Source organism: Oncorhynchus nerka, linkage group LG26, assembly GCF_034236695.1.
Source record: "Oncorhynchus nerka isolate Pitt River linkage group LG26, Oner_Uvic_2.0, whole genome shotgun sequence".
Lineage (NCBI taxonomy): Eukaryota > Metazoa > Chordata > Actinopteri > Salmoniformes > Salmonidae > Oncorhynchus > Oncorhynchus nerka.
In genome coordinates this window covers 5,206,680-5,225,280 of record NC_088421.1, presented here as the reverse complement: position 1 = coordinate 5,225,280, position 18,601 = coordinate 5,206,680, and the positions used below count along the sequence as shown (strand labels likewise).

The window sequence follows — 18,601 nt, the reverse complement described above, 5'->3', positions numbered from 1 at the left end:
CTCCTCTCTGGGGAGGTTCCCATTGCTTGGAAGACAGCCACGGTTAATCCTTTATTTAAAAGGGGAGCTCAAGCTGATCCCAACTATTTCTATTTTTGCCCTGTTTTTCAAAAATGTTGGAAAAACTTGTCAATAATCAACTGACTGGCTTTCTTGATGTCTGTAGTATTCTCTCTGGTATGCAATCTGGTTTCCGCTCAGGTTATGGATGTGTCACTGCAACCATTGCCCTTATTCAAAGGAATGTTGTGCTGCTATTTTTATTGACTTGGCCAAAGCTTTTGATAAGGTAGACCATTCCATTCTTGTAGACCGGCTAAGGAGTATTGGTGTCTCTGAGGGGTCTTTAGCCTGGTTTGCTAATGACCTCAAAGAGTGCAGTGTATTAAGTTAGAACATCTGCTGTCTCTGCCACTGCCTGTCACCAAGGATGTTTCCAAGGCTCGATCCTAGGTCCCACACTCTTCTCAATTTACATCAACAACATAGCTCACTCATCCATTTATATGCAGATGATACAGTTTTATACTCAACTGGCCCCTCCCCGGATTTTGTGTTAAACGCTCTACAACAAAGATATCTTAGTGTCCAACAAGGTTTCTCTGCCCTTAATGAACACATATAGGAATTGTAAAATTCCCATGACAGGGACACATTCCGGACAAACATTAAGATGTGACTTGAAATTAAAAATAAACATATTTCACCCCCCAAAAACGTTACAGAGGGACTTTAGACTTTTTTTGACTCAAGTCCTCCTCTTTCCCAGAAGGCAGCATGAATCCTGGGACTCACAGTTGGTCGGACTTTGGACTTTCCTCTTCTGACTGGGATTGGACTGGTGGATGTGCTGGGCTGCTCCTCCTCAGCACTCTCACTTCTCTCTTTCTGTTTACTATTTTTCCTTCTTGTCTTCTCCTCTTCTACTTCCTCTGAAGCCTTCTTCTTATCCTCCTCCTCTTTCTCCTCTTCCTCCTCTTTCTCCTCCTCCTCTTCTCCTTCAGCTGAAGCCTTCTTTTTATCCTCCTCTTCCTTCTCCACCTTCTTTGGCAGTTTCTCATAGAATGTGAATGACCCTGCATGGGATTTTTTGTAAATTTTGTAAACCATGCAACCTAAATAATTTACAACTAATTTAAACAATTATAATATCAATTTGACAGGGCATTGAACCTCAACTTCTAAGTCTCCACCATTGTGGCTACATTTATATTAAACTAGGAATTAGAATTATATACTGATATTAACTTATACAAACAAATGCCATAATAATACAATAATAAGAGTGAAGACTCCAGAACTGACCATTCAGCAGGCGGTTTCGTAGCAGGCGTAACGTGGGGTACTGCTGCAGGAGGTGGTCCCTGAACACACAGTTCCAGAACACCTTGATGCTGTCGGGCCTCTCTGCCTCCACCCAGTCCAACACCTGGTACACACCCTTCTCCCTCACCTCCTTACTCCTCATCCAAATCAGCTTCTGCAGGAGGGGTCAAATACAGAACTATGGTCCAATTTGTGAGGGTTGTCAAATTAAGGCTGGAGTGGAGTGATAGACTTGATTCTCTAGAAGCAACCACCACCTCAATAAGTTCCTGTGACAGGCAGGAATTTATGGACACACATCAGGCCTTATGAATCAATGATCATCAACTCCAATTTCCACTCGTACAATAACATTCTGAGACCTGTTACTTGCTAGCAATAGGACAGTAACTGGTGTTAGTGTACACAGTACACTCAAGAGCATACAAAATAGGATAAATAATTTTACCAAATCAATTCTGTAGACTACAATTTGTTTTGTTACACAGTTTAATCAGGGTTTTATTCAGTAGAGTATAGTAGAGCACAGTACAGTATAGTTTACATCAGTAGAGTACATTAGAGTACAGTAGAGTAGAGTTTAATTCAGTAGAGTGCAGTTTAGTTCTTTACTTTTATTTACTGTACTGTACTCTGCTGTGCTCTACATTACTGCACTGTGCTGTCCAAACCTGTGAAACATAGATGTCTATGATTGGTTCAGATTTCTCAACCTATCATATACATCTGTCAATGTTTGGGCCAAACCCGGACAGGACCAAATCTGAACCATTTGTAGACGTCTATGTTTAGGCCAAATAACGGCCTGCCCTGACTAGATGTCTGTGGACGTTGAAATCAAGGCCAGTACAGACCGGAACAAATTTGAACCAAACATTGACGTCTGTGATTGGTTCCGATTTAGTCCAATCCAGACCCCCTCTCCAATTAAAAAGGGGACAAAACGGACAAAAAAAAAACATCTAAAAGATGTCGGCGTGGGTCCGTGGTTGGTAGGATGTAGTTTAGTGCTGCTTGCTTAAACTGAGTGGGCGGGTGTGTGTATAGAAATGTAGCAGTCCAGTCTACTGCTCTCACCTTGTCGGAGCTGGTTAAGAAATGTGTGTGGTTGCTCCATGCACGACATCTCTGTCCTACTACAGTGGAAAAACCGCAGTAACTCCTCATCTGTCAGAAAATCCAACGGGTCCATTGGCGCAGATGCAACTGCCACTCTTCAATACAGTTTTCTTTGTCGAAAAAAATCTAATATTTACCAGGTCATTGAATATTATTAATAGTTTAATAATGAACGATCCGGTTCATATTGGGTATATATACACTGATAAATGAAAGTATGATTAACATTATGTAGACTATTTACATTTCAATACAGGCCCCGGGCGGATTGATTCATTCAGACGAATGCACATACCGATAGACGCGCGTTTGGAAGAAGGACGTAGAGGACGTAATGAAAACGTTTTCAACTGTAGGCCAACAAGTTCTTATTAAAGTTATTTTCGAAGATAAAATAGATATCCCGCAAGCACGGAAGTACACTTCAAGTGATGTTTGGAAAGTGAAAGTGTTCATGTGATTTTATATGAGCCACAAGGGGAGAGGCTATAGATTTTTTAACTCATTCTATATGTGAGGAGCCCCGTGGACCCTCCTTGTTCGGACGTAATTTAGCCGTTGTAGCCATTGGTGAAAGGGTTGACAGGTCTCGCTGAAATGTCTAGGCCAAATACCACTCAACACTGGACCATAAGGCCTGTAAGCGAAGCCATTTAGGCAATTAACCCTTTCCCCATAACGTTATCTAGCAAATAAAGAAGGAATATCAACATAACTTGTAACGACAGAAGAAGCTAAATACGGTTTTCCATCAAAACAATCATTCTTGAAAGCTAACTTGACAAACAAAGGAATTTAAATTATAATTCGTCCTCATTAAACACCCCAGATAATTTTCAATCAATTAATGTCGATTTAACTGCTGTGATTGTAAATAAAACCTTATGACATGTGCATAACTATAGATACATCTGACAGGAGTTTGTTTGAGCGATGAAAGTTGGACAGAGGATCTCGAAGTCTCTGTAAAAGAAATACTTGGACAAAAATTTTAAAATGAATGTTAGGCAAATTTCGGGCATTTGTGACTTTATTGTGTGCCAGATTTTAAGACTACAAACCGTTATATAAATGGCCAATTTTCGAGATTGACTTGTCATTTCAATAGGAATAGGCTAGGCCTACTGACAAAAATCTGGGATTATATTGTAATTCAACTTTGCCATAGTTTGGTTAGATAGATGCAGGTAGCCTACAGCCCCTGATCGGCATACATCTCATCTCATTTCAGCCTACAGTAACCTAGACAAGATGCAGGCAAGATGTAAAATGAACAATTTATCAGCTTGCTTGGTTCAAATTCACAGACTGATACTTTTTGGAGAGAAATGTCCTCTGGACTGATGAAACAAAAATAGAACTGTTTGGCCATAATGACCATCATTATGTTTGGAGGAAAAAGGTTGGAGATCTTGCAAGCCGAAGAACACCATCCCAACTATGAAGCACGGGGGTGGCAGCATCCTCTCAAGAGGAGAGTTCTCTTGAGAGATAATACGGTCGGCATTTGATTGTGAGGAATTCGAGGTTATGTGAACAAAAGGACTTGAGTTCTTGTATGTTGTTTCAATTACCCCATGAGTCATTAATAATGAAATGAAACATACACCCCCACCCTTCTTCTTACCGGAGAGATGTTTATTCCAGTCGGGGTGATACACTGAAGATCACATTGGCTGTATGGACTCCGACAGCATGTCCCCAGCTAGCCATGTTTGATGTTAATGTATTTTTTGTGCATACATTAATTATTAAATCAATTAACCTACAGTGCTGACTCATTACTCTATACTTTTTATTTTTATGATGTTAAGTACAAAGAAATAATAATAATGCATGAGATGGAATTCAATATATTTTTAATCGATATAGGAAACAAAGTTGACATAATAGTTTCTGAATAATTAGGGCTACAGCAAGATGGTGTTAAAATGTGACTGATTATTGGAAAAGGTCCCACTGCAAGTTGAATCCACCCTCCGACAAGTTGAAGTAGTCCTTGTTCTCGTCTCTGACATTCTTGCCTCCCCTGGCGTAGTTATTACTGGAATCTACCCTGATATGCAGCATGGAATGTAGGAGCCTCGGAACGCCACTGGCCAGGCACCACCACTCCACTCCCCACTTCCTCCCTGTCAAATTCTGGGGTTGAGTACACCTGTTGTGTGCTCTTCTGCAACCTTTTGAAGTTGTGAAGAGCTGTTGCAGCTAGGACAAGGTCAGGAATGATCTGAACACTCTCCACTGGTGGTCTTGATGCCAAATGCATTTTCCACACAGAGCCTTGCTCTTGAAAGCCTTGCTGGAAAAAATAAGAAAACCGTGGCATGATTATTTAAGTTCTTTGCTATTTGGTGTTGTCTTTTTTGACAATTATAGGAAAATGACCAAGGTTAGTGCTCATTTGTAATGGAAGATCCTGCTCTCGTCTACCAGCTAGTGGCTGAACCGATTCCGACAACATATCCAGAGAGAGCAATGTTTCCGTGAAACAGAGAATGTTACAATCACTGATGTCTCTCTGGAAGGCAACCTTTGCTCGTATTTCGTCTACCTTGTTGTCAAGAGACTGGACATTGGCGAGTTGTATACTTGGGAGTGGTGGGCGACGTGCACGTCTACGGAGCCTGACCAGGACCTCGCTCTTATATCCAATAGTTCTTCCTGGCTGTATGTAATAAAGACTGAAGATTTCCTGGGGTAACAAAGTAAGAAATAATACATTAAAAAAAAGCAAAATACTGCATAGTTTCCTAAGGACTCGAAGCGAGGCGACCATCTCTGTTGGCGCCATCTTTGAAGGTAGGCATACCAGTATTGCTTGGGTAAGATATAAACTAGTTCATGTGCCTTGAAACAGTGATATAAAGGCCTAAGGCCGGGACAATAAGAAGACAGAATAAACTCAACCACACATTTGTTTCATTACAAAATGGCAGAGTACAATCTGTTCAGTGAAGTTCACAAAACATATTGCATGCAACAATAAAAAATGTTTCTGACATTTTCAGACTACTAAACAATTGATTTAGAACCACAGAGTTACCACAAGTCACAAATAAAACAGGAGCTGCTATATGCATGCTGAACGGCAGTAGTTAACTTGTTCTTTAAAATAGCATTGTATTTGTTCAAACACAATTCTCTTCATCAGTTTACTAAGAACAGGTAGCAAACTGATTGGGCTGCTGTTAGAGCCAGCAAAGGGTGCTTTACTATTTTTAGATAGTTGAATTACTTTAGCTTCTTCCATGCCTGTGGACACACTCCTTTAGGCTTTGGTTAAAGACGTGGCAAATAGGGGTGGCAATACAGTCTGCTAGCATTCTCAATAGTTTCCCATTTAGGTTGTCTATACCTGCTGGCTCATCATTATTAATGAATAACAACCCTGCTTCCCCCTCTTCCACACAAACTTGACCAAATTCAAACATTATTAATCTTCAATACACAAATATGATGGTTCACTGGTCAATGTTGTCATTTCAGTAACAAGTTTGTCCACTTTACTGGTGAAATAGTCATTGAAATGATTGGCTATATCAAAAGGTTTTGTTATAAATTACCCCAATGAAGAATGGAGATGAATTGGGTTTTCTGCCCATAAAATAATTTATTTGAACCATAAACATTTTCAATTCAGGGTGCTCTGATATTACCAGGTTATGGCTACTTGGTGACCACTAGCACTGCTCTCCTGGCTGCACATTGTGGTGACTGAAATGGCTGGCGCCTACCCATCAAAAATGCAACATTTTCTGGTCATGGTTATCAATATTATTTTCAGAAAAAGGTGCAAAACGTAATCAATACGCATGTCCATATTTTTTCTTCAAGATATGATGAATTTAAACAGGCGGTTTAGGATTTTTTTGTAATTTGATATGGGTCAACATCTGTTTGATCGTAGGCATAAAATAGAGCGTATGGTGCACAGGTCCACTGAGTTGCAAACCAAGTGGATGGGTGTAGCTCATTGCTTAGCAGCTAATGGTGATTTGTAGATCTGACGCAGTTGCTACTCAGATTGTGAGCCCAGTGAGTGTATTGAAAGAGGTATGCAGTACCTGCAGATGGCCACGGCGAGGAAACACTAAACCTTAACCTTAACTCTAACCGAAGGTCTATCCCTTAAAACAGTTAGATGAAGTGCATTCGGAAGAGTATTCAGACCCCTTGACTTTTTCCACATTTTGTTACGCTACAGCCGTATTCTAAAATGGATTAAATACATTCACTGCAGCCACCCTGGCACCCAGCCCCACTCACCCCGTTATCCACAAACTCCCATTACACCCCAGGTTCCAGGAACTCCACGACCCAGTCCACCCCATCTGCAGCACCCAACCCCAGCCTGATCAGAAGCCCCAAGAAGTGGGGGCGGAGCACCGAAGCGACCAGACAGGACCTCTGCTATCCAGAGAGGTCCAGTCTGCTACTGAGAGGGCTGCTACTCTTCTAAGTAGCCCGTGGAGCACCGGCTCCACAAAAAAAGTGGTAATCAAGCTGTCTTGTTGGTGACAGTGGCTCTGCTTCCCCTGGACTCTTCTCCTTTTCCTCCTCTGTCTTCCAGTCCCAGTGCTGTCCATGCTCCAAGAGAGAGAAAGAGAGCTCCCAGACTCACCACAACCAGTATGGCCCTTACAAACGCCCTCTGACATTCCATGATGCTCCAGCATCTAGCCCCCCCTTTAAAAAAAATCTCCACTGGATGGAGATCGATATGTCTCTCTCCGTTTCCTCTCCCATTGCTTATTTTAAAATTAAACAATACTTTTTTATTGAATGGCCTAAACTGTACAGTTAATGCGCGAGTTCAAGCGGATCAGTTTTGTCAAGTCGGTCACTACCTTTCAAAGTGTGTTGCATTATGGGGTAAAAAATAACCAGTCTTGCACCTACATGTCCACAGCATGAACTTTACAAAACTCGTGATCTAAGGTCATGAAGTTTGACTGCAAGTTTCTGCAGTGCCATTTTACCATCTTCAGCCATCGTCTGCATTGTGGAGGGATCTATTTTCAACCAGTCATTAAGTTGTTTTTGTTTGACCATGCAAACGAGACCAAATACATGAATGTCATACATTATTTGTGTAACACATGATTTCAGTTTGTGAGTGTATGATAATATACCGAACAAAAATATAAATGCAACATGTAAAGTGTTAATCACGTTTCATGAGCTGAAATAAAGGTTCCCAGAAATGTTCCATATGCACAAAAAGCTTATTTATCTCAAATTGTGTTCACAAATTTGTTTACATCCCTGTTAGTGAGCATTTCTTCTTCACCAAGATAATCCATCCATCTAAAAGGTGTGGCATATCAAGAATATGATTAAACAGCATGATCATTACACAGGTGGACCTTGTGCTGGGAACAATAAAAAGCCACTCTAAAATGTGCAGTTTGTCACACAACACAATGCCAGATGTCTGCAATTGGCATGCTGACTGCAGGAATGTCCACCAGAGCTCTTGCCAGAAAATTGAATGTACATTTCTCTACCATAAGCCGCCTTAAGTCGTTCCAGAAAATGTGGTAGTACGTCCAACTGGCCTCACAACCGCAGACCACATGTAACCACGCCAGCCAAGGACCTCCACATCTGGCTTCATCACCTGTGGGATGGTCTGAGACAAGCCATCTGGACAGCTGATGAAACTGTGGGTTTGCACAACTAAAGAATTTTTTGCACAGCCATTGGTACAACAGTCAACCGCCTGTTCAACTCTATGCCAAGGCGATGTGTCACGCTGCATGAGGCAAATGGTGGTCACACCAGATACTGACTGATTTTCAAAAAACATGCCCCTACCTTTTTTAAGGTATCTGTGCCCAACAGATGCAGTCTGTATTCCCAGTCATGTGAAGTCCATAGATTAGGGCATTATTTACTTCAATTGACTGATTTTCTTATATGAACTGTAAGTCAATAAAATCAGTAAAATCTTTTAGTATATAAAGATGTTTTTTTTAATAAACAAATGTCACCGGCATGGTGATCAAATCAAAGTTTATTTGTCACGTGCGCCGAATACAACAGGTGTAGACCTTACAGTGAAATGCTTACTTACAGGCTCTAATAAATAGTGCAAAAAATGTGTTAGGTGAGCAGTAGGTAAGTAAAGAAATAAAATAACAGTAAAAAGACAGGCTATATACAGTAGCGAGGCTATAAAAGTAGTGAGGCTACATACAGACACCGGTTAGTCAGGCTGATTGAGGTAGTATGTACATGTAGATATGGTTAAAGTGAATATGCATATATGATGAACAGAGAGAGAGTAGCAGTAGCGTAAAAGAGGGGTTGGCGGGTGGTGGGTGGGACACAATGCAGATAGCCCGGTTAGCCAATGTGCGGGAGCACTGGTTGGTCGGCTCAATTGATGTAGTATGTACATGAATGTATAGTTAAAGTGACTATGCATATATGATAAACAGAGAGTAGCAGCAGCATAAAAAGAGGGGTTGGGGGGGCACACAATACAAATAGTCTGGGTAGTCATTTGATTACCTGTTCAGGAGTCTTATGGCTTGGGGGTAAAAACTGTTGAGAAAACTATTTGTCATAGACTCGGCACTCCGGTACCACTTGCCATGTGGTAGTAGAGAGAACAGTCTATGACTGGGGTGGCTGGGGTCTTTCACAATTTTTAGGGCCTTCCTCTGACACTGCCTGGTGTAGAGGTCCTGGATGGGGGGCAGCTTAGCCACAGTGATGTACTGGGCCGTACGCACTACCCTGTGTAGTGCCTTGCGGTCAGAGGCCGAGCAATTGCCGTGCCAGGCAGTGATGCAACCAGTCAGGATGCTCTCGATGTTGCAGCTGTTGAACCTTTTGAGGATCTCAGGAGGTGTTTAGTCCCAGGATCCTTAGCTTAGTGATAAGCTTTGAGGGTACCATGGTGTTGAACGCTGAGCTGTAGTCAATGAATAGCATTGTCACATATGTGTTCCTTTTGCCCAGGTGGGAAAGGGTAGTGTGGAGTGCAATATAGAGTGCAATATAGATTGCATCATCTGTAGATCTGTTTGAGCGGTATGCAAATTGGGGTGTGTCTACGGTTTCTGGGATAATGGTGTTAATGTGAGCCATTACCAACCTTTCAAAGCACTTCATGGTTATGGATGTGAGTGCTACGGGTCTTTAGTCATTTAGGCAGGTTGCCACTATGGTGGTCTGCTTGAAACATGTTGGTATTACAGACTCAATGAGGGACATGTTGAAAATGTCAGTGAAGACACCTGCCAATTGGTCAGCACATTCCCAGAGCACATGTCCTGGTAATCTGTCTGGCCCCGCAGCCTTGTGTATGTTATCTTGTTTAAAGGTCTTACTCACATCGGCTACAGAGAACGTGATCACACAGTCGTCCGGAACAGCTGATGCTCTCATGCATGTCTCAGTGTTGCTTGCCTCGAAGCGAGCATAGAAGTAACTTAGCTCATCTGGTAGGCTTGTGTCACTGGGCAGCTTGCGGCTGTGCTTCCCTTTGTAGTCTGTCATAGTTTGCAAGCCCTGCCACATAAGACGAGCGTCAGAGCCGGTGTAGTATGATTCAATCCTAGCCCTGTATTGACGCTTTGCCTGTTTGATGGTTTGTCGCAGGGCATAGCAGGATTTCTTGTAAGCTTCCGGGTTAGAGTTCCGCACCTTGAAAGCGGCAGCTCTACCCTTTAGCTCTGTGCGAATGTTGCCTGTAATCCATGGCTTCTGGTTGGGGTATGTATTTACAGTCACTGTGGGGACGACGTCCTCGATGCACTTATTGATAAAGCCAGTGACTGATGTGGTGTACTCCTCAATACCATCGGAAGAATCCCGGAACATGTTCCAGTCTTTGATAGCAAAACAGTCCTGTAGTTTACCATCTGCATCATCTGACCACTGGTGCTTCCTGCTTTCATTTGTGCTTGTAAGCAGGAATCAGGAGAATAGAGTTGTGGTGGGATTTACCAAATGGAGGGAGAGGGAGAGCTCTCTGTACGTGTCTCTGTGTGTGGAGTACAGGTGATCTAGAATTTATTTCCCTCTGGTTGCACATTTAACACGTTGATAGAAATTTGGTAGAACTGATTTAAGTTTCCCTGCATTAAAGTCTCCGGCCACTAGGAGCTCCGCCTCTGGGTGAGTGGTTTCCTGTTTGCTTATTTCCTTATACAGCTGACTGACTGCGGTCTTAGTGCCAGCATCTGTCTGTGGTGGTAAATAAACAGCCACGAATAGTATAGCTGAAAACTCTCTAGGCAAGTAGTGTGGCCTGCAATTTATCACAATATACTCTACTTCAGGCGGGCAAAATCTAGAGACTTCCTTAGAATTTGTGAATCAGCTGTTGTTTACAAATATGCATAGACTGCCCCCCCTCGTCTTACCGGAGTGTGCTGTTCTATCTTGCTGGTGCAGTATATATCCCGCTAGCTGAATATCCATGTTGTCATTCAGCCACGATTCCGTGAAACGTAGGATATTACAGTTTTTGATGTCCCGTTGGTAGGATATTCGTGATCGTACCTCGTCTACTTTATTGTCCAATGATTGCACGTTGGCGAGTAGTATTGACGGCAATGGTAGCTTTCCCAGTTGCCTTCTCCAGGTCATGACAAGGCATCCGGCTCTTTGTCCTCTGTACCTGCGTCGCTTACTCTTGCAAATAATGGGGAAGTCGGCCCTGTGGGGTGTTTGTAGAATGTCTTGTGCGTCGTCCTGAACCTTGCTGTTGGGAAACCACATTAGTGTCCAACTTTCAGCAGTTGAAGATGCACCTCCCCTGACTTCACTCCTCGACTAGAGTCTGTTGCTTTTGCCATACCACTCAAATGAGCCCTGTGACTTTGTTCTATATAAGCTAGTGACAACCCTGCAGCAGGGTGATGACTCTGTCACTTCCTGTCTCTCATGGAAAGTCTCTGTAGCAGGGTGATGACTGTGTCCTGTTGAGAGGAGTTCAGCTCCAGAGCCGTGGTCATCCTACCCAGGGACTCAGCCATAAGTACCTCCCTCTAGTACCACCTCTCCCGGGCCTCCACCCTGCCACAACGCACCTGCTTCTCCTGTCTCCTCAGGAAGTCCTAGAGCAGGGATGTGCTTTCCTTCTCTTGCCTCTGCTGCTGGGCTAGAAAGTTGGAAATGGAGGAGCCCTGGGAGGTGGAGCAGAAGTGACGACGGATATGACAGGACCGGAGCAGGGCAGGGGTTAGGCTGTAGAGTGGGAGGGAGGAGCGGACAGGGGTGGGATCTGACAAAGGTGTAGAGACGGAGGGAACGGGCGTGGGGTAGTGGAAGTGAGGAGAGGAACTGGGGTGAGCTTCGGAATGCAGGCGGTGATGACGTTGCCATGGGGAAGGAGGAGAGGCTTCTGCATGCTGGTTACTAGGGTTGGGCTGCTGGTGGTATCCATGCCAATGGTGTCACCAAGCATGTCATTCATCATCTTATGAGAGAGACAGAAACAGACAGACAGATAGAGAGCAAGAGAATGTTAAGATAAGAGGGTCTTGTATTGAGGTGTTTTGACTATGATAATGTGGTTCAAATTCGCTAGTTAGCTAACCAACTAACAACTGTCACAATGTATTTATTTATTGTTTATTGTGCAGACGAAAATATAGTTTTAATAATCCCACGATTTTAAGAAAACTGTTTGTTTTGCTCACATCAATACAATTCTGATCTTTCATTATAGATTGTAATAGTATTTCTAAACTGTGCAGAATTTTTCCTGTTTCTCCAGTTTTTGCCTCCAGCACCTTTGCTAGCTAATCAGCTCTGGCTGTGCAGTAGATTCTGCTATTATCTACGAATATTTCTAAAGTTAAGGTTCCCGTGAGACAAGACTGAAATATATGTTATCTCTGTGATTATACAGTACCAACTACTTACACAGAAATAGGCTGCCTATGTGGCTGTTTCTCTCAATGCTTATGAGAAGGAAAAAGTTTTAGTCTTTCAATTAGATATAAAGACATTTGCATACAAACCCCAACATCAGCCACTGTTGCAGTATTTGCATTCTCTGACCTGTGGCTTCACAACAAGCTGAAGAGAAAGGGTTGCATTATTTACTAAGCATGTCTGTGCAACGCTGCTGCGCAGCTCTGGGAAGGGATTCACTGCAGCAAAATTGTGGTGACGATACCAGTGTGCACAGCCCTTGCACGAGGGCAGAGATGCAACGCAGACCCTGATCAAACTGCCACTTTCCTTAGATTCCTACTGCTGGCTGCGATGGCCAAGTGGTTTAAGCATTGGAAATATTCTCCATTGTTGTCTCACATTGACAAACCAGTCTTTATTTGTAGCATTGGTGACTTGATATTGATGACAGTTCAAATAGGCTCTTCAGTAGAAAGTCTAGTCTTTACAGAAGTAAAATGTACAGAATCAGATAGCCGACTGGTTAAGGCCTGGTTTTAACATAGCAAGCTGCGATGGCCGAGTGGTTAAGGCGTTGGACTTGAAATCCAATGGGGTCTCCCCGCGCAGTTTCGAACCCTGCTCACAGCGCTTTGACAAACCAGTCTTTATTTGCAACATGTCATTGGAGACTTGATATGGATAATGTCTGTGACTTGTCCTTTGATTCAGGTGGTCAGAATAAAATTCCTTGAAAAACAGTTCAAACAGGCTCTTCAGTAGAAGGTCTAGTCTTTACAGAAGTAAAATGTACAGAATCACATAACCGGCTGGTTTTTAACATAGCAAGCTGCAGAGTGGTAAATTGCGTTGAACTTGAAATCCAATGGGGTCTCCCCGCGCAGGTTCGAACCCTGCTCACAGCGCTATGGCAAACCAGTTTTCATTTTTAACATATCCTAGGTGACATGATATGGATAATGTTCTTAATGCATGGACTTGTCCATTGATTCAAGTGCTCAGAATATTTTTTCCTTGACAAACAGTTCAAATAGGCTCTTCAGTAGAAAGTCTAGTCTTTACAGAAGTAAAATGTACAGAATCAGATAGCCGACTGATTAAGGCCTGGTGTTTAACATAGCAAGCTGCGATGGCCGAGTGGTTAAGGCGTTGGACTTGAAATCCAATGGGGTCTCCCCGCACAGGTTCGAACCCTGCTCACAGTGCTTTGACAAACCAGTTTTTATTTGCAACATGTCATTGGAGACTTGATGTGGATAATGTGTACTTAATGCATGGACTTGTCCTTTGATTCAAGTGCTCAGAATATTTTTTCCTTGACAAACAGTTCAAATAGACTCTTCAGTAGAAAGTCTAGTTTTTGTAAAATGTAGCATTTATTACTGGTTAAGGCCTGGTGTTTAACATAGCAAGCTGCGATGTTCAGTGGTTAAATCGTTGGACTTGAAATCCAATGGGGTCTCCCCGCGCAGGTTTGAACCCTGCTCACAGCGCTTTGACAAACCAGTCTTTATTTGCAACATGTCATTGGAGACTTGATATGGATAATGTCTGGACTTGTCCTTTGATTCTGTGGTCAAATAAACCTTTCTTGACAAACAGTTCAAACAGGCTCTTCAGTAGAAGGTCTAGTCTTTACAGAAGTAAAATGTACAGAATCAGATACCCAGCTGTTTTTAACATAGCTTGAAGCTGTGATGAGTGGTAACTTCTGCGTTGAACTTGAAATCCAATGGGTTCTCCCTGCTGTGAGGTTCGAACCCTGCTCACAGCGCTATTGCAAACCAGTTTTCATTTTTAACATATCCTAGGTGACATGATATGGATAATGTTCTTAATGCATGGACTTGTCCTTTGATTCAAGTGCTCAGAATATTTTTTCCTTGACAAACAGTTCAAATAGGCTCTTCAGTAGAAAGTCTAGTCTTTACAGAAGTAAAATGTACAGAATCAGATAGCCGACTGGTTAAGGCCTGGTGTTTAGCATAGCAAGCTGAGATTGCCGAGTGGTTAAGGTGTTGGACTTGAAATTCAATGGGGTCTCCCCGCGCAGGTTGGAACCCTGCTCACAGCGCTTTGACAAACCAGTCTTTATTTGCAACATGTCATTGGAGACTTGATGTGGATAATGTGTACTTAATGCATGGACTTGTCCTTTGATTCAAGTGCTCAGAATATTTTTTCCTTGACAAACAGTTCAAATAGGCTCTTCAGTAGAAAGTCTAGTCTTTACAGAAGTAAAATGTACAGAATCAGATAGCCGACTGGTTAAGGCCTGGTGTTTAACATAGCAAGCTGAGATGGCCGAGTGGTTAAGGCGTTGGACTTGAAATCCAATGGGGTCTCCCCGCGCAGGTTCGAACCCTGCTCACAGCGCTTTGACAAACCAGTTTTTATTTGCAACATCAAATCATTGGTGACATGATATGGATAATGTGTCTTAATGCATGGACTTGTCCTTTGATTCAAAGTGCTGACAAACAGGTCAAAGTTACAGCTCAGCCTAATTTTTTCAAACAGCAAACAGTTCAAATAGCTCTTCAGTACAAAAACTGTTTTAGGCCAAAATTAAAATTCTAGAGAGAACCAGGTGGGTATGGCCAGTCCTGGTTAATGGGGTCTCCCTGCTTTTTAATCTTATAACAGTGAATATGACCAAGATGTTAATTTCTCTGCACATAGTCGAATTTTTGACTTGAACAGTTAAACCCAACCTTCACAGCTGGGGAGCAAGGACCAGTCTTTAGTCTTGGGGCAACAAGTCAAAATGTTGGTCCATCAAGAAAGACCATTTTCAGATAATGATGTCTGTTTAATCCCATGGACTTGTTCTTGATTCAAGGTGCTCAAGAGTTATTTGCGTTGGACAAATGTTCAAATGTTCATAAATGTCCCTAGCCCTCTGATACCAGGTAACACATAAACTACTGCCAGCCTTTTTTAAATACTGGAGGCTGAGACAGGAGGGGACCTGAGACACTGTGGCCCCATCCGAGTGACACCCCGGACAGGGCCAAACAGGAAGGATATAACCCCACCCACTTTGCCAAAGCAAGCCCCAGCTTCCACTAGCTGGGATATCCAACCACCAACTTACCATCCTGACTTGACAATCCAATGTATTCCCTGTAAGATTCAACTATGCGGCACTGGGTGATGTCTTTATTTGCCAACCTTTAGACAGGCTGATCACAACATTTGAATGTCCATTGAAGGCTCAGAAAATTGCATTTTTTGACAAATTTGCTTGGCTCTTCAAAGTCCAGTCTTTAAGCCAGTTGAACTCAGATAGGCTGACTTTTCCTTGTGTAAAGGGCAGAGGCTGAGATCCCAGTGGTTAAGGCGTTGGACAGGCAGAAATCATTGGGGTTGCCCAGAGTGCAGGTCACCTGAACCCTGGGCCAGACTGACACTCAATCATTTGACCCACTGTCTGATGAGTCTTCAGTAATGACTTAAAGGTTGGACTGTCCTTTGATTTTGCATCTCTGACATGGGTAGGCAGATAAGTTCCATAAAAATGGAGCTCTATTAGGAGAAAATGCCTCCAGCTGCTTTGCTTAGAAATTCTAGGGACAATTGGAGGCTTGAATCGTCTTGTGACGGCAGTTGACGTTAGGTATGTACGGTCCAAATCAGAGAGCTGCTGTGAAGCCAGAAGTGGTTAATGCTTTGTTGGACTGAAAGTCCAATGGGGAAATCAGCCCTTGTGCAGGTTTGAACCCTGCTACAGCAGGCTGCAAACTGTCTTTCATTTCAACATTTTTGGGGACTGATATGGATTCTAATGCATGGACTTGTCCTTTGATTTATTCAGAATATTTTATCCTTGACAAAAAATAGGCTCTTCATAGAAAGTCTAGTCTTACTAGAAGTAAAATGACAGAATCAGATGGGGATTAATTTTTCTGCATCATTTTTGGACAGAAAGTTTCTTTTTTGCAATGGGGTTCCCGTAGATGGAAAAAACCCTGTCCTCACTAGGGCAAATGGTCTTGATATGTTGATTCAGTGCTCAGAATATTTTTTGTCCCTGGATCAAAATCCTGGTTGCCCAGGTGCAGGTTTTTGAACCCTTCAAAAGTCTTTATTTGTAAGATGATTGGGGACATGGGTCCTTTGATTCGTGGTCAGAATTGAGGTCCTTCAAACAGTTTTCTTTGAGAAGTCTGTACAACCAGAAGATAAAATGTCAGATTCAGACAGAAGATCTCTTTGTGTCTTGGTTTTTAACACAACAAGCTGCTGTTTTGCCGAGTGGTTAAGGCGTTGGACTTGAAATCCATGGGGTTCCCGCGCAGGTTTGAACCCTGCTTCAGCGCTAGGACAAACCAGTTTTATTTTCAACATGTTTCATTGAGAATGATATGGATAATGTGTCATCTTAATGCATGGACATTTGTCCTTTGATAACATGCTCAGAGTAAATTGACATTGACAAACAGTTCAAATAGAACCTTCACAACACTGAAGTCTTTACAGTTGATTTGTCAGAGGACAAACCATTCACAGAGACAAACTGATATCTTTCCCAGACAAGATCTAAACCAGGCCAGAACATGTCCTTTAGACCAATTTGGGTTTCCAATCTCTCTTCACAGCTTTAAGAATGTGGTGATCGATGGTTCAAAAGCAGCACTTGGTCTAGGAGCACGAGAACAGATGCAAGTTCGGTCCATGCCATTAAAATGTCATTTACCACCTTCACAAGTGCCTTTCAGTGCTATGATGGGGTCTAAAACCAGACTGAATATTTCTTTACATTGTTTGTCTTCAGGAAGGCATGGACTTCTTTGAACAGCCATGCTCTAACATTTTTGAGAGGAATGGAAGATTCAAAATAGTCTTTTTATATTTTCTGGATCCCTGTTTTTTCAAAGAGGCTTTATTTACTGCCATTTAGTGAGTTTGGTAACATCCAGTGGATTGAGAGCCTTTATTATGTTCAACATTTTTAGGAATCTATGCACAGGAAGCAGTCTCAAAGTAGTCTTTACTTTTGTTTGGAATTAGGTTCCATCTGCAGCTTGAAGGTTTAATTGGCCATGATTATTTTCATCATTGTGTCAAGAGATATCCTTGTCCAAACTAAAAGACTTGAGCGTCTTTCTTCAAAATCCTAGGTCCTGGCAGTTTGAACCCAGACTCAGGACAACTGAGGTTTGGAGGAATACGCAGGTTTAAAGACATGTCTAATTTGCTTTCATAATCTTAATCTTTTCCTCAAAGCAGTTCATGAATTTATTTGATTCTAAATGAAAGTCATTTTCTTCTTGACAAAATGCTGCTTTCAGTTAAGTGGTTTTGCAGACAGTTCAAAAAGGAATTTGGATTGTTCTTATTTTCCTCAATTACAGTTTTAGAAAAATAGGATGACTGGGTGATGATAAGCAGTAGAGGGCTCTTAATAATTGGGTTAAGGCCTTGGACCAAATTTAAATTGGGGTTTGGTGAAGTGCCATTTCCGAACCAATTTTCTCACAAGCTTTGCTCAGAAAAATGTCTTTGAGACATTTTTTTAGTTTTTTGGGTGCACTTTTGTCATCTAGGTAACAGAAAGCTTGATTGCAGAATGGTTAAATTGAGATCCCAGCTTTGATTAGGTGGTTAAGATTTTTGTCCCTGCAAACAGCAAGGGAGCTTGAAATCAAGTCTTTCTTTGTAACATGTCATGTGAATTGATATGAATAACTTTGGACTTTCTTTGATTGGGGTAACTCAGAATTTGTTTCAATTGCAAATGGTTAAGGCGTTGGCTCTTCAGTAGAAATAATCTGGATTAGAGGAAAAAATTAAGACACAACATTTAGATGGGACAAAACTAAGGTCTTTATTTGTAACTGTGACAGCTGTGATGGTCCAGAGTTAATGTTGGACAAAACCCACTTTGGGTCTCGATGATGGCTCAAACCCTTTTGACAAGTGGGTCTGTGGACTTTTCATTTTTAAATATCCTAAAGTCACAAAGATTGGAAATTATCTGCAATGCATGGACTACAAGGTTCATGGAATTCAGAAACTCAGTGACAAACAGCTTCATATGGCCCAGGAGGCCTGTAAACTTAGCTATAAAAAGTGATTGAGTAGGCTGCATAGATTGACTAGAAGCTCAAAAGATGAAAAAGTTTTTTTTTTTTGTAAATTGAAATTTGCTATCGACATGTTAGAAAGGCCTGGTTTTTAACATTAATGCTGGATTGTCACTAGTGATTCATGTGGTGAAATCAATTCTCATTTAAATTCATCAGGTTGAAATGCTCACAGTCAGGAAATC

General features: G+C 42.0%; 5 non-coding genes across 5 annotated transcripts; all 5 read left to right on the top strand.

Annotated features, from left to right (window-relative positions):
- Window positions 1–12,875: 12,875 nt before the first annotated feature.
- On the top strand, window positions 12,876–12,957 carry trnas-uga (transfer RNA serine (anticodon UGA)). Its single transcript has one exon. It is a non-coding gene; the product is annotated as a tRNA-Ser (tRNA).
- Window positions 12,958–13,450: 493 nt separating this feature from the next.
- On the top strand, window positions 13,451–13,532 carry trnas-uga (transfer RNA serine (anticodon UGA)). The gene has a single exon. It is a non-coding gene; the product is annotated as a tRNA-Ser (tRNA).
- Window positions 13,533–13,739: 207 nt separating this feature from the next.
- trnas-uga (transfer RNA serine (anticodon UGA)) lies at window positions 13,740–13,820 on the top strand. Its single transcript has one exon. It is a non-coding gene; the product is annotated as a tRNA-Ser (tRNA).
- A 499-nt stretch (window positions 13,821–14,319) lies between these two features.
- trnas-uga (transfer RNA serine (anticodon UGA)) lies at window positions 14,320–14,401 on the top strand. The gene has a single exon. It is a non-coding gene; the product is annotated as a tRNA-Ser (tRNA).
- A 220-nt stretch (window positions 14,402–14,621) lies between these two features.
- Window positions 14,622–14,703, top strand: trnas-uga (transfer RNA serine (anticodon UGA)). Its single transcript has one exon. It is a non-coding gene; the product is annotated as a tRNA-Ser (tRNA).
- Window positions 14,704–18,601: the final 3,898 nt, after the last annotated feature.